Below are 16196 nucleotides of genomic sequence, written 5' to 3'. Positions count from 1 at the left end.
TTTGACTAGTGATTGGAATTGATGGATTTGTCTCTCTCGTTTATGTATTAACAATCTATTTTAAAAACTAAAACGAGAAGAATTACAATCGGACCATATAACAAAAACCTCAACAATAGTACTTTGAAAGAAAACACCAAACAAGCAAGAGGGGAAAATACAAAGCCATACCCCTCAAAGAAAGGCACGCCGAAAATAAAATACAGACTAAAGCACAACACTAGCAAACTAGCAAAGGCAGACTTATTGTAATTTAGTAGAAGCATTAAACATGCATTGTTGGTGACGCATGTTATTTCTAAATGGTAGCTTTTGGAGCCATTTCTGCTTTTGGAGCATTAAGTGGCAGTTTCCCAACGAACTTGGATTGGATGCTAGCCATGTACAGATTGTCTTCAAATTCGACAGCTGAAGTGACAAAGGATATGTCGGTTGCATTATCATCGTTAAAGTCCTTGATTATTTTCCCATCTGTGTCAACCTTGACTACTTGTGCCCCCGCATCATTCCCCAAGGGGATGAGTAGGTTGATCAGTTCCGGATATGCTTCCAAAAGCTTCCATTTGTCAGGGCAACTTTGGATAGCCCTCACCCCAGTTTGATTCATCTGCATGCACCATGCACCAAGTTAGTTAATTATCTAGATAATTAGTTAAATGCATGATGCATGCATGAAGAGATTTTAGGAAGTACGAATATCCAGCGTGGGCAGCTGCCCCAGATGAGTGTAATTTTGGCAACAATTTTTTTTTTTAAATTTCCACCAACTTTGTATTCCTCCCCAATAAAATTTGTGATTCATCTCAGTTGGTTTGAGTAAAATACAAAATGTAGGCATAAAATTTTATTTTCATCGTACAACTCAAGTACATTATATCCAAAATTAAATGAAACACTTCATAGAAGAGAAATTTAGGTAAGAAAAATTCAGTCCTGTTGTTTTAAAGTTCGTTTTGCATACTATATAGTATATATACCTTGATTAAAGCAACCCAAAAGAGCCATTTGGGGCGAGATTGATGTTATCAGGTCCACCTGGAAGGTCTTCAATGAAATTTTCCAATTTTCCTTGATCAGGGCCCTTCAGCCAATATCTTCTGCACCGGAATCTGAAAGAAAATCAATTTATTAGTCTAACTACTTAGCTAATTAAACTGTACGTGCATGGATGCTATGCTGTATGTTAATTCAATTATTATTACTTACTCCCATGATTCACAAACAACCACAAAACTTTCATCTTCTGAGAGTGCAACGCCGTTAGCAAAGTAGAAACCCTCTTGCAAAACTGTTGTTTCATTCGATTCAGGATCATATTTGAGCAGCTGCCCATGAGGATTTCCCTCCACCAGGTCTTTGTAGTACTCTTTGGGTGTATATTCTTTGCTTGATACAGTAAAATATAAACTACCATTTGATGCTTCTATCGCATCATTTGTAAACCTGATCGATCAAATCAAAGTAATTTTACAATTTAATTAAATTAATGATAAGTAGAGAGTAAGTTTCTGATCGGGGATCCTATAGATTTTATAACGTCCAGGATCCCCTTCAATAGTAAACGGATTTTTTCACATTGACAATGTTGTAAAAATGGATCCCCATTTTTGTAAAGAGTGGGATCCCGGACCAGATATTTTTTATAATCATGTAACATATATATGGCTCCCGCCGTTGGATTATATTTGCATTCATGCATGCTCTGATGGAACGAAATTGAACCTGACTGTTACCTTACATTTGGATCGAGAACCTCCACGCCGGCTTCACTAACCTTAAGCAAACCCTGTCGATCACATCAATTGGAATAACGAATTGAAGATGATTAATATTCTTGGATTACACACACGCACACAGACATCCAATAGTTACTTGAGGTTAATTAAGTTGTCTCACTTTTTCAGTGTCGCATACAATCACATCCCCTTCTTTTGTTGTTGTGATTCCAAGAAAAGTATTACTATCTATATGCTTCCAATTAACCAAGGTTTCATTATGGAGGATGAAATACTTGACCCAACCATCTCTAGTAGCTGTATACAGCGCACCCTTTCTAACCACAACAGAAACATCCTCTGGGTGGTTCACACATCCTTCTCCAAGTTTAATCAAATCCTACATACAGCATGAGTTTAATTAATTATGAGCTCGAACAAACAAATTAATTAATAGTTGAGCGATGCATAAATAAGCAGCTTTTAGTTAGTAATTTATACCTTCATAGAAGAGCTGTACTTGGAGTTGGAGAGAAGAGAAGCTGAAGATGATACTGGTGGCGAGAAGAAGATTTCTAGTGTAAAAGCAAGTAAACAAGCGATCAGGAAACTGATTGGAGCCATATGCTGCTGCAAGTCTCTGCTTCAGTTAGGTATGCTAGCTAGTTAATTAGTTAATGGGTTGCCGTGAATTTATATAGAAAATTGTTCGGAAGGGAAATGGACAACAATACCCCCATAATTTGTTCCAAGTGAAAAGTATACCCTGTATCATCATTCCAAAAATTAATACCTATTCAAAAAGTTTAGCGACTCATCTTAATTTTGTTGGTTGAGATGCCACGTCATTGATAATAATTTTTAGATTAAGAATATAAACTTAAGGACATCTTATTAATTTTTTAATATGACTTTGGCACATGGGATGCTGTCTTTTGAATATAAGTTTAGCCCATGAGATTTTATAAAGGAAAACAGTTAAACTTATCTGTAAGTAGACTCAAACTATTCTTATGTCTTTTTATTTAATTCTTATCCCATGAAAAGATAGTATAGTCCTAATTGTATATGAGTCTAACAAATTATAGTGTATTATTCATATTAACCAGTCAATCTCAATTCCTTTCCCTTTGTCTTAGCCTCTCACTTTTTACACTCTAATATTGATGGTAAAAAAATAAAAGAACAATTGCTTGAATTTTATTATTGCTTCTCAGAATTAAAGATTTCATCACCTGAAGTACATATAATATTATGATTTAGTTTAGCGCTTTAATTGATGAGAAATTTTTGTTGTTCTCTTCATTCATAATTCTTTCCATAAAGTGTTTAACTAATTGGAAGGTAGGCCCTTTCCATATTATAATTATTTTTAAAAATAATTTGAAGATACTTGGCCACTATATCAGAATTCTAAATCTTTTTTTTTAAAGGTAGAGGTATAGGGAAATATCCAACTAAATAATTTTTTTTAATTCCTACCTTCTCTCAGGATTTAAAATTAGGTGACCAATTAATTAAAACTGCTTAAAAATTACTCAGTCAAATCTTAAAGATAAGTAATTATTTTCTTTTGCATACTACATATTTCATTTTAATGGAATACAAGTTTTTATGGGTATGCTTTATGTCTCTTCTTCGGAATGCATTGATTTCTTGTAGTTGTAAATTCTTTTTCAAAAAAATCTTGTATGTTAAAACAATTTTATCCTACCTTTTTTTTTAAAAAAATCCTGACTCCCCCTTTATCCCCCACCTTACTCGGAAGGCCCTTACAAAAATTACATATTTGTCGAAAAGTGAATTATTAGCCATTATTTTACATCTAAAATGTAAATTTTTTTCTGTTTAATAATATTTATTAAAGGATTTATTTGTTGTTTAATTTAGAGTCAAGGAAAAAATCTGTCCTATGTGTGATGGAGGTGTTAAGAAAATAATCTTGCTAGCTTAGGATAGTTCATGGACTAAGTAAATAAATGTTTGGGCAACTATCCCTTAAACGAGCTTTCAAGTGTTGGGATTTAATATCGGTACTACAATGAACAACATCAAGTATGTATGAGATACACCGTTAAGATTCTATAGGATAATTTACATGAAGAAAAGAAAAAATCTTTTACAGATCTCCAAGCAAATAAAAGAATGATTCTCTTACACAGAAGAGATCACATTTATTAATATTAGCTAAAATATTACTAAAAAAGTACGAGAAAATTCCGACAATCATCCTAGTGAGTCATTGACAGTTATTGCAGCGGTTGTAATAGGGATTAATGGTTAGGCATTTTAATTTTACGAAGATGAAGAAAAGAAAACATTAAATCGCATTCGGTTCAGAGATTCTTTTAACTCTGAATAATCTGATAACTAAATTAACTTTTGGTTTAAAAAGTTGACCCCTCGTCTGAGAAGAGTTCTTGGATTTAATTAGCAAGTTATGGTGAAAATACTGCAGTGACAGAATAATTTTTTGATGATTTTAGCACGTTAGGATCAAGGGCGGACTGCGAATTTTTCTTTTAGTACGACAGTTAATTTATAAATTTATTGAAAATATTTGTGTGAATATATATATATATGCAACATCAAAACTCTTCGCAAAATATATATATTTAATAAAAGAATGGTAACAATGCAATGAATAAGCTTATAATATAAATTATCAAATTATAAATTAAAAAGATTATTTTTTTATTTCAGTGATAAAAATATAAAATATTTGAATAATTTAATTTAATAAAAAGAAAAAAAAACAAGTATTATGAAGGAAATAAATTATGTAATTATAAAAATATTGTTAATTGCTACTATGTTGTTTTGTAACTTTCTAATATAAGTGGTGATTTTACAATATATCGATCTACTTTTTTTTTTTTTTTAATTAGACCAAATCATAATATTATTTTATAATAAGCTAAAGTAATATTTAGCTCGCTAATGACAAATTTATTCAATAAAAAAATAATTAATCTTTTTCTAAAATAAGTCTGTAACTCTAATCGAAGGGGGGGGGGGGGGGGAATTGAAATGGTCACATACTTGAAAAAAAAAATCTAATATTATATGAAAATCATAAATACTGAAGCGTATAAATGAAATTTTTTTAGACTATACCAGGTTACAACCCGATTAACCAAAGTTTAGGTCCGCCTCTGGTTTAAAATAAATATCTTACATTTACTTGATAATTTTTTAGTTAAGTATATGTTGTGCAATCCTAAATTTTTGTGCTTGCTTGAGTATGAGAAGTTAAACCTATGCACTTCTATATAATATCAGAACTAAAGAACAAAACCTATGTGCTTCTACGCGATATCAAACCAAAGAATAATAAATTCACACTACATTTCTACGTTAAAAAAATTACTTTGGAAGAAAGTCTGCCTTGCATGTGAATGGGAATGTCAAGAACTATAATATCACACTGACTTAGTGCAATTCGTACGTACTAAATACATAACTGCTGGGGCAACCACCAACTCTTATTAACAAACTTTTAACTTTTGTCTGAGTTAGATCTTAAGCTTCCATAGGAGAGCTTCCATGAGAGAAAAGAAAAATACTTTTACGTATCTTCTAGCAAGTAAAAGAATTGTTCTTATACCGAGGGAATCATATTTATTACTAGATAACGATTACTCCTAGAAAGAGCAGTTATTTTAAAGATTCCCAATAAAACAAAGAATTGGAATCAAACAAATAAAAGAATGATTATTATTCGAAGTGAACCATATTTATTTAATCTGCAACGAAAATAGAAAATCAAAATCACATTCTTTTTCTTTATTGACCAGCTTTATAAAGAAATCTAACTACATTACATAGCTTTATTAATTTCAGGGTTTGTCATCAATCATATCAGTAAACCCTAATATGCACGTAGTCTCTTCACTTATCATCCATATACTGGAGAGTAAAGAGTAAAACCTCCGTTGCAACTTCAGTCAATAAGTCTGCCATCATATCAATTAAGAGAATTTAAAGCGATCACCTTCATTTGTTGACTATTAAATAGCAATAATATTCTTTTTCTTTTTAAAGACAAAAAGGTTAATCTCACTTCTAGATATTTTTTTATAGGAAGATTGCTAATTTTTCCCCTATTGTAATCAATATATACTATTTACTCCATACAGTCTTTATAATAACAAATAACCCCCTGATATTATCCTTATTTTTAAATACACTTTTATTCATATTTATTATAGATTAAATAAATCACATCAATGGAAATTAAAATAAAAAATTAAGTATTAAAAATAAAAAATATACGTTTTGATGTAAAAAAATTAGTAATATAATATTTTTCTTGTACTTTCTTTATTTTATAAACATTTTCTTATAATAAATATATAAGAAATTATTATAAAATGATAAAAATTATTACAAGAAAACTTGAATGATAAATAAAAAATTATTATAATATAAATAATTAAATATTTTGCTTTTACTTGTTACATTTAATTTTAAAATATTAGAAAATGTTTATTATACGAAAATGTTCACAAAATAAAAAAGTACAAGAAAAAAATTTTATTATTAATTTTTTTGCTCATATCAAAACATATATTTCTTGTATTTAATACTTAATTTTTTATTTATAATTTTTTATTTATTTTCTATTCATGTGATTTATTTAATTTACAATAAATATAAATAAAGAGTAGTTGAAAACAAGGGTAATATTGTAAACTTATATTGTCAGGGGGTTATTGGCTATTATAAAAACAGTATGGGATAAATGATATATATTGATTATAGTAAGGGGAAATTGGCATTTGGCAATCTCCCCCTTTTCTATATTTTATTGTTTTGTTTAAAAAATGTGGGGGATAGACTAAATTTAAATTTATTTTTTATTTATATTTCTCAAGATTTGAATTTGAGTGACCGGTCAATGAAAGATCCTTCTCAGGCTCATCTGAATAAATTAATTGAAAAATAAAGGCTATATATAGGGGGTGTGTGTGTATAGGCCCGATTTTACATATATATTTTAACACTAATTTTTCCATAAAATGTCCCTCCTTAAATCATAATTAATCCGATGGCTGAAAATAATGTTAATTCGAATTTCCTTTTTAATGAAAATTTAATAAAAATTCGGCCCTACCAAAATTATTATTAATAACACTAATGCTTATTATTCATATTCCTCCGAATCTTCTCTCATGGGTGTTTTTAGTCGCAATAAATATAAAAGAGGAAATAAACAGTGCTGTATCACAACCAAATAATAAAGAAATGTTTTTTGATAGGAAACAAAAGAAGATATCTAAATTAAATGGTTCAAAAAAAGTGATTTGCTAGTTATAGAAGCTGAATAAATATTAAATTGTGTCCCTATATAGTATATACTCTAATAATTTTCTTGTTATTTCTTCACAAATCTTGGCTATAAAAAATTATACGGTATAACTGGATCAGTAATTGTAAATGATTATCCTAATTTCATATTTACCTATTGATTTTAAGAAAAGATAAAAATCCCCTTATTCAATTGTGAGTTATAATTTTGCTATCTGTTATATACAAATTACATGTAACAAATAAAAACAAAACTTATCTAGGAAGAAGAAGAATAGTGTAGAAGATTGCTGGGAAATAGAAGAAAAATATGGAGCAACGAAAAATAATAAGCGAGAAAAAAGAGGAAAATAAAATAGAAAGAATAATAATATTAATTTGATGGGACCCAATTTATATTAATTTTTCCTTTTTAAAGAAATTTAAATTAACAGTAATTTCAACCATTGCGTTAATTACACTTTAAGGATTGAGACAGTGTGTGTGTGTAGTGCTCATTTACTTAGGATTTAGTTATTTACTTAGGATTTTCGCACTATGTTAAATTACACGAATGTTGTTATGACATAGGGGTGTTCAGAATCCAATTCGATCTGCTCAATCCGTCCGATCCGCAAAAATCTAATCCGTGAATTGGATTGGATTGAAAATTTAAAAATTTGTAGTCGATGGATTGGATATGGATTTACTTCTGTAAATCCGCAAAAATCTGTGAATCTGCAAAAAAGAAAGTATTTATTTAATTGAAAAAATAAAACTCATAAATGTAGCAATGCTACTTACTAATAAATAAATAAATTAATTAAAGTATAGGTAAATTAACTAAATATCATATCTTATTCGATAACAATATAAAATAAAAAATAATTAAATAAGCAAATATAGCTTCCAAAACATTAAAAATTCTAAAGCAAAACAAAAACTCTAAGCCAAACAAAACATTTTGGCATATAACTGAAATGCAAGTTATGCACCCCAAGAGGGGTGAATTGAGATTTTAAAATTTATGCAATACAATTCGCACAACAATTTAATCTATTGCCTTAATCAAATGAAACAATAAATTCAATCAAGCACAATATTAAAAGAGTAAGGGAAGAGAAAACAAACACAAGGATTTTTACGTGGTTCGGCTATCCCCGCCTACGTCCACGCCTCCAAGCTCACCCGGCTTGAGGATTTCACTATCTAAGCCTCCAAGACTTCAAATGTTTACAATTGACTTCCAATGTGTTAACGGACCTTTACAACAAGAGATTATATCCCCAATCTCTTCACCCCAAGTGTTTCCCACACTTGTACACTTACAATTTGATGAGAAATGAAAATCACAACAATGAAACTCTCTTTAAGAGTAGATAACAAATTATAGCTCAATGATGATTTACGAAATGGAAGCTCAATATATGTTATATGATCTTATTTTTCCTTGTATTAGTCCTTATAATGAAATTTGAGTTGAGTTTTTATAGTGAAAGCCCAAAAATTAGCCGTTATAGGCAAATTCCTGCACCCAAGCGGTTAGCCGGTTTATTATCCGACTAGCCGCTCAGGAACAGTGATATTACCGTTATTTTTGAATTGCTACAGTAATACTGTTCACTAAAATTACACTTTAACCCAAAACTTTCTATAATTATAATATGGCGCAAAACATCATAAAGTTTTACAAATAAATCCAATTTCATAACTTCCTAAGAATAGTTGTTTTTCCCAAACTTTCTAAAATTATGATTTAACCCCAAAGATTTTATTATTTCGCACAAAGGTCCTTTTCAACATAATACCCATATTTTTCATAGTTCTCAAAACTTTTCACTTTAGTCCAAAATATTCGTAAATTATAATATGGCCCAAAACATTTCAAATGTTTGTAAAAACGTCCAACTCCGAAATTTAATACTTATTTAAAATCAAAGATTTCAAATCTTAGCATTTAAGTCCAAATTACTTAAATCCACAAAATACTTTACTTTATAAAAATAAAACCTTTTAGTTTATGAAAAGTATTTAATTAAATTAATCTCTTGAGCTTCTCAAATGCTAAATCATGCATCAATTAAATCATACCGGCTTTACAAGAATTTATCGCACTAATTTGTTCGTTGAGCTCTAAACTATATTCTTGATGTCGCCGTTGTCCGTTGAGTGTCTTCAATCTTGGTTTCACTAAATTCATTTGCATAAATATTATCCTTCAAAAACTAGTGTAAATGTGAAATACAATATTTGATTATTTTTACTTAAGACAGATGTTTGTTATCATCAAAATTACATTATGTGTAGCCCTTTAGGCTAACAATCTCCCCCTTTTTGATGATGACAAACATCCCATGTATTTTGATATTAAACTCCCCCTTAATACATGGCATACATGATTAAACATATAAATCAAAAACTCCCCCTGAATATTTGATTTATGATAATTTGAAAGCTCCCCCTTAATATTTCAAAAACATGCATAAATGCTTGAAATACAAAAAATATCTATTACATGTCTTCATATTCAAAATACATGACTTCTCCCCCTTCATCATCAAAATTACTAGTAATTCATGCTAAGACCGAAAAATTTAACCAAAATGACATTATCAAAAACTTATCATATTTATTTCCCGCTTTAAAAAATAGATATATGCAATTTGAAACAATATTACCAAAAATAATTCAAAGAAGATATTACCAATTTTGGGCGAACAAAAATTTCGGCAGAGTCTCCCCTTAAAAATGAACAAATCCTCAAATACACAAAATGGTTAAAAACACTTCCATATAAGGTTTAACAAGTATAACAAACCAACAATTCCACCAAGTTATCAAGCAACAAATAAGAATTAAGCATATAATTAATCAATCCGAAAACATCATCCAAATATAATATATTCGAAGATTAAATAACAAGCATCCTTAATCCACAAAAAAATAACATATCCAAATATCAAACGACAAGATATCATCCGCAAATGAAAAACAACAATGCATGAATAAATGTAGTGCAGAGTGACAAATAACAAAATAAAATAGAGGGCTAAGGAGATGGTGGATGTGATGAAGAGGATGGTGGTGGAAATCCAAGGGCTGCAAAAAGTTGCTACTGGCCATCAAGAAGTTGCTGCTGTTGAGCAAAGAGACGCTCTCGCTCGGAAATGGACTGAAGTTGAAAAGCTTCAAGCATAGCCTGGAGTTTGTCTTGCCACTCAGAAAGTGAATCCACTTTAGTTAACAACTGCTGCAACGGATCCTCAGAGTTAGCTAAAGTAGAGTGGGAAGGGCCCTCGGAAGGTGGAGGATGTGAGAGATATGGAGCACTAAGATCACGAAGCAAGTGTGGGGGACGGACATCGTTAAAGAAACGATGATCTGAAGGAGCAAGTTCTGTAACCTTTTTGGTTCCTTGATCTTTATGCCAGCTATCATCCCTCCAATAAAAACCCAGATTATTGATTGAATCATCGTCTAATTCCCTCGAATTCAAGGAGTTTGACTCGGTTATAGGGACATGGAAATATTCTAGAATTCGGGTAATAATACTAGCATATGGAAGGGATTTTTTGGCTAAATTGGGAGTACTAAGCATATGATTAAGGATAATATACCCAATATTTAGCACTCTCTCCTCTAGAATGCAGTCCAAAATGGCTACATCTAAACGACTAACTTCATCCGCATGATCGGCCCTAGGAGTAATCACATGATGAAGAACATAATGAAGGATTCGAGTTTGAAGAGTGAAGAGGTAAAGGCTTGAGATTTCAAAGGTGAGTTACAGAACGCAATGGACAAATCACGCCGTCGACAAATTTTTCGAACGGCATTTTCAAGAGAAAACCAAGGTTGTTTGATTTTGGCTCTAGCACTACATATTTCCAATCCCTCATTTGGAGTGCCAAGGATAGAATTTAGCAAAGCAACATCAAATTCAATGTGAATTCTCCCAACATTAGTAACTATTCTATTTGACACATTCGTATCCATATTCGAATAGAAAACCTTGACTAAATTTTCATAGTAAGGATCATTAACGACCAACAAATTCTTCCATCCTATAGCAATAAGTAAATCTTTAAGAGATTTATCACAAATTTCTAAATTCTTCATATTATTGAGATTGACAAAATATGGAGTAATTACCGTTCTTGGCTTGAAATGGTCGAGAAAATGTTTTCGAAGTTGGAGTCGAGGAAAATGAATCAGCATAAAATCCAAATAATCTCCATGATCATCCTTATGCTTCTTGGCCACGTGTTTGCTCTTGGACTTGTCACCACCCGCCATTGTTGGAAGAAAAAAGAGCTTAAAAATGCAATTTCGGGTTTAACACAAATTGAGTGAAATGGATTTGTTTGAGGCAAGAAAATCAATCCTAGAGATGAATGAAGCTAGTTTAGGATTAAAAATGAGCTAAAGGATGCTTGAAAAATGAAGAGAGAGAAACGGGTAGAGTGAGAATTTTTGATTTTGGGTTTTATGTGGAGAGATGATGAAATCAAGTTTTGGGAGTGAAAATTGAAGGAGTAATGGATGAATAATGAGTTGGATGATTGATTTTAACAAGAAAATGAGTGAAAGATGAAGAGATTTGAGAAAGAAAATGGAGAACACTATTCATGCGGGAATGGAATGAGGATGGAAAGATGAAGAACAAGTGAAGAAATCATGATGGAGAAGTGTTTAATGAAGATGAAATGCATGGGTATTAGTTTGAATGGTTGATTTGGGCATAAAAATGGATGAAAAATGAAGAAAATGGAGGTGAAAATGGATGGGTTGCTCTCGATTTTGAGTGAGAGAGAAAGCATGTGCAGAAAACTCACAAAAGAGGAAGAAGAAGCAAAACAAAATGGCCATACCCGTGACCAAGCGGCTAGCCGCTTGCTCTTGGGTTGGGGGGACATTTCCAAGCGGCTAGCCGCTTGGCCTGGTTGCTGTCCAGTTGCACCTTAGTTAATTTCCGGCCAATTTTAATCAATTTCGTGACCATTTTGTGATCCCGAAACATCTCAAGAGCCAAATTAATGCATGATTCATGATTTTTAACATCCAAAAGATAATTAATTCAAATAAATAATCCATCCAACAAGCATACAATTATGACCAATTCATTACAGCTTGTGCAGACTTGGAATTTTCAACGACTCCTTTGTTTTCCAAACAATTTTAATAGATTCAATAACATAAATAGAGATGTTAATGTGAAAATTTCATCAATCCAAGTTCATGCCAAATTTTTGAAAATTGTTCTTCGCAAAGGGGTTTTGTAAAAATATCGGCAAGTTGTTTTTCCGTAGAGATAAATTCTAATGCAATATCACCTTTTTGAACATGATCTCTCAAGAAATGATGCATAATCTCTATATGCTTGGTCCTAGAATGTTGAATGGGATTCTTTGAAAGATTTATGGCGCTAGTATTATCACACTTGATAGGAATTTTTTTCAAGAATAATACCATAGTCTCTAAGTGTTTGTTTCATCCAAAGTGCTTGTGCACAACAACTTCCTACGGTAATATATTCCGCCTCAGTAGTTGAGAGTGCCATGGAATTTTGTTTCTTACTAAACCATGAAACAAGTAAATGACCTAGAAAATGGCAAGTTCCACTAGTACTCTTTCTATCGACCTTGTGACCAGCAAAATCGGCATCCGAAAAACAAGTTAAATCTATATGAGTTCCTCTAGGATACCAAAGGCCAATATCTATGGTTCCACTTAAATAACGAAAAATTCTTTTAACAGCAAGCAAATGAGATTCCTTGGGACATGATTGAAATCTTGCACACAAACATACACTAAACATGATATCGGGTCTACTTGCGGTTAAGTAAAGTAAGGATCCGATCATACCGCGATACTTTTTAATATCAACCTCTTTACATTTCTCATCTTTATCAAGCTTGATTGTGGTACTCATTAGAGTATTCTTGGTATTTGATTCATCAATACCAAATCTCTTGAGCAAGTCTTTGACGTACTTAGCTTAGTTGATGAAGATCCCCTCATTGTTTTGTTTGATTTGAAGTCCAAGAAAATACTTCAATTCTCCCATCATGCTCATCTCAAATTCTTTACTCATACAAGAGGAAAATTCTTTGCACAAAGATTCATTAGTAGAACCAAAAATAATATCATCAACATAAATTTGAACAACAAGTATATCTTGATTTTTATTTTTAATAAAGAGAGTAGTATCCGCTCTTCCCATCGAAAAACTGTTATCCAACAAGAAATTTTTAAGCCTATCATACCATGCTCTAGGTGCTTGTTTTAATCCATACAATGCTTTTGATAACTTATACACATGATTTGGAAATTTCTCACTTTCGAAACCAGGAGGTTGTTTCACATAAACTTCCTCCATAATATAACCATTTAGGAAAGCACTCTTGACATCCATTTGAAATAAAATAAAATCTTTATGACATGCAAATGCTAACAACATCCTAATGGATTCTAATCTAGCTACAGGTGCAAATGTTTCATCGAAATCAATTCCTTCTTCTTGGTTGTATCCTTGAGCCACTAATCTAGCTTTATTTCTTGCAATCATACCGGATTCATCCATTTTATTTCTAAATACCCATTTAGTGCCTATAATGGATTGATGTTCCGGTTTAGGAACCAATTCCCATACTTTATTTCTCTTAAATTGATTTAAGTCCTCTTGCATTGCCATAATCCAAAACTCATCATTTTCCGCATCCGCAAAAGATTTTGGTTCAATTTGAGAAATAAATGCAGCATGCTCACATGTGTTTTTAAGTGATGATCTAGTTGTGATACCTCTTGAAGGATCACCTAAAATTAAATCCTTAGGATGAGAGGAAATATACCTCCACTCCTTGGGGAGTGTTTGAGAACTACCTTCTTGTTGCTCCAGCTCCATATTTGTTTGTTCTTCTTGTCTATCCTCTTGATTTTCTTGTGGTGCATTATCTTGATTCTCTTTTGATGATTCTTCTTGTAATTCTCAATTTGCATCATCATTAACAACTCCTTTCTCCGCAGAGGAGGGGTTAGATTCATCAAACGTAACATGCATGGATTCTTCCACAACTAAAGTTCTTTTATTATAAACTCTATAAGCTTTGCTAGAGTTTGAATACCCGAGAAAAATGCCAACATCAGATTTTGGATCAAATTTACCAAGATTATCTTTTGTATTTAAAACAAAACATTTGCATCCAAAAACTTTAAAATAACCAATGTTGGGTTTTCTATCTTTCCAAAGCTCATAGGGAGTTTTATTGAGATGAGGTCTAATCAACACCCGATTTAAAACATAACAAGCGATGTTGACGGCTTCGGCCCAAAAATATTTTGGTAATGCATTTTCATTTAACATGGTCCTAGCTATTTCTTGAATAGACCTATTCTTTCTCTCAACAACTCTATTTTGTTGTGGAGTCCTAGGTGATGAAAATTGATGCTCAATGCCAAAATCATTATAGAAATTTTCAAATGTATGATTTTCAAATTCTCCACCATGATCACTTCTAATACAAGAAATAACATATAACTCATCTATCATGCATATACATCACACAATCATGAAATATGTAAGTATCCAAAGATTGAGAATTAAAGCATATCACTTATTTATCATGCTTAGGCATTACATAATCATTAAAATCAAAACAAATCCATCATGATGAGTTGACAAGCTATCATCTTATATATATAACCATGCATCATGATAAAGCACTCGATGTTAAACACAATGATAATTCAATCATGTAAACATACAAGTATACTTTCACAAATTCAAGCTACTATCTATTTTTCATGATCCACTCAACATAGTAAATAGCCAAGATAAACTTATCCAAATCATGTTAATGCACTTAATGTTATGATACCAAATGAAATATTAAATATTTACTAAGATTAAAAGACCATCACTTATAATCAATAAGGCAATAATTGTTACCAAAACAATTAAATCATCTTGCTTCATTATATTTGCTTAGACTATGATTAAGTGATTATCTCCACAAGCTTCATCAAGGAACTCTCTACCATTCCTTATTTGTGGTACCTACAAAAAAAATATTCAAGTTGTGTGCTTTGGTACCCAAATATTCTTGGGTCCTTGAGTGTTAGATTTGGTTCCTTTTGGAACCCAAATACACTTGACTCCATAATATACATTTCTCTTAACTGGACATCTAAAACTCATATGACCATTTCCATTACAATAATGACAAACAATCTTATGATCACTTGTGGAGGTCGCCTTAACAAAATAATTCTTATAATATTTTTGTTTCAAGTAAGGCTTATACCCAAGTCTTCCTTTATCAAACACACATTTCTGAGTGCTTAGTAATTTTTCTAAGTTCTTTTGACCACTTGTGAATTTTAACACAATTTCATTAAGCTCATTACTCTTTTTCTTAAGCACTTCATTTTCTTTCATCAACTCGTCAACATGTGATTTTTCATGCTCATATGAAATACTTTGTTTACCTTTAAAAGATGCAATTCTATCATGCAACATTTTATTATCTAACTCTAGTCCTTTAATCTTTTCATTTAATGAATCATTGCATTTTTGTAAAGCATCATTTTCATTTTTCAAGTCATCTATATATGATTCTAGATGCTCATGTAAAGTGCTAGGTTTCTCATTTGATAATGCAACTCTATCATGCAATGTTTTATTCTCTAATTCTAGGCATATAATCTTTGCACTTAGAGTTTCATTTTCATTTGTGAGCTCTACCATTTTCTTTTTAAAACATGCATTCTTTTTACCAATTTTCATCCACTCATACAATTCTTTAAACGCATCATGTAATTCATCATAAGTAGGAAGATCATTTACCTCATCAAATTCATCATTCGATTCATCTCCAATTGCCATAAGTGCCAAATTCGACACTTCATGAAATTCCTCCTCGTTTGTAGTCCCCTCATACACAATTTCAAGTTTTCTCTAAATTTCATAAGCATTAGAACAATTTGAAACTCTAAAAAATTCGTTTTTATCTAAGGCACAAAATAAAGTATTCATAGCCTTGGAATTTAAAGACATATTTTTCTTATCCAACTCACTTAAAGCATTCTTCCTAGGAATGAATATATTATCACAATCAATTTCCTAAATTTCATAATCTAAAGCTTGTAAATAAATTCTCATCCTAGTTTTCCAATACAGGTAGTCATTTCCAT

At 31.2% G+C, this 16196-nt stretch overlaps 1 pseudogene; it reads right to left on the bottom strand.

Annotated features, from left to right (window-relative positions):
• Positions 1-298: 298 nt before the first annotated feature.
• LOC18050419 lies at positions 299-2339 on the bottom strand (annotated as a pseudogene).
• Between the last annotated feature and the right edge of the window lie 13857 nt (positions 2340-16196).

The sequence above is a fragment of the Citrus clementina genome, unplaced genomic scaffold, assembly GCF_000493195.1.
Source record: "Citrus clementina cultivar Clemenules unplaced genomic scaffold, Citrus_clementina_v1.0 scaffold_2, whole genome shotgun sequence".
NCBI classification, from domain to species: domain Eukaryota; kingdom Viridiplantae; phylum Streptophyta; class Magnoliopsida; order Sapindales; family Rutaceae; genus Citrus; species Citrus x clementina.
The sequence above is the reverse complement of the archived record's forward strand: the minus strand, read 5'-3'. Positions and strand labels throughout refer to the sequence as shown.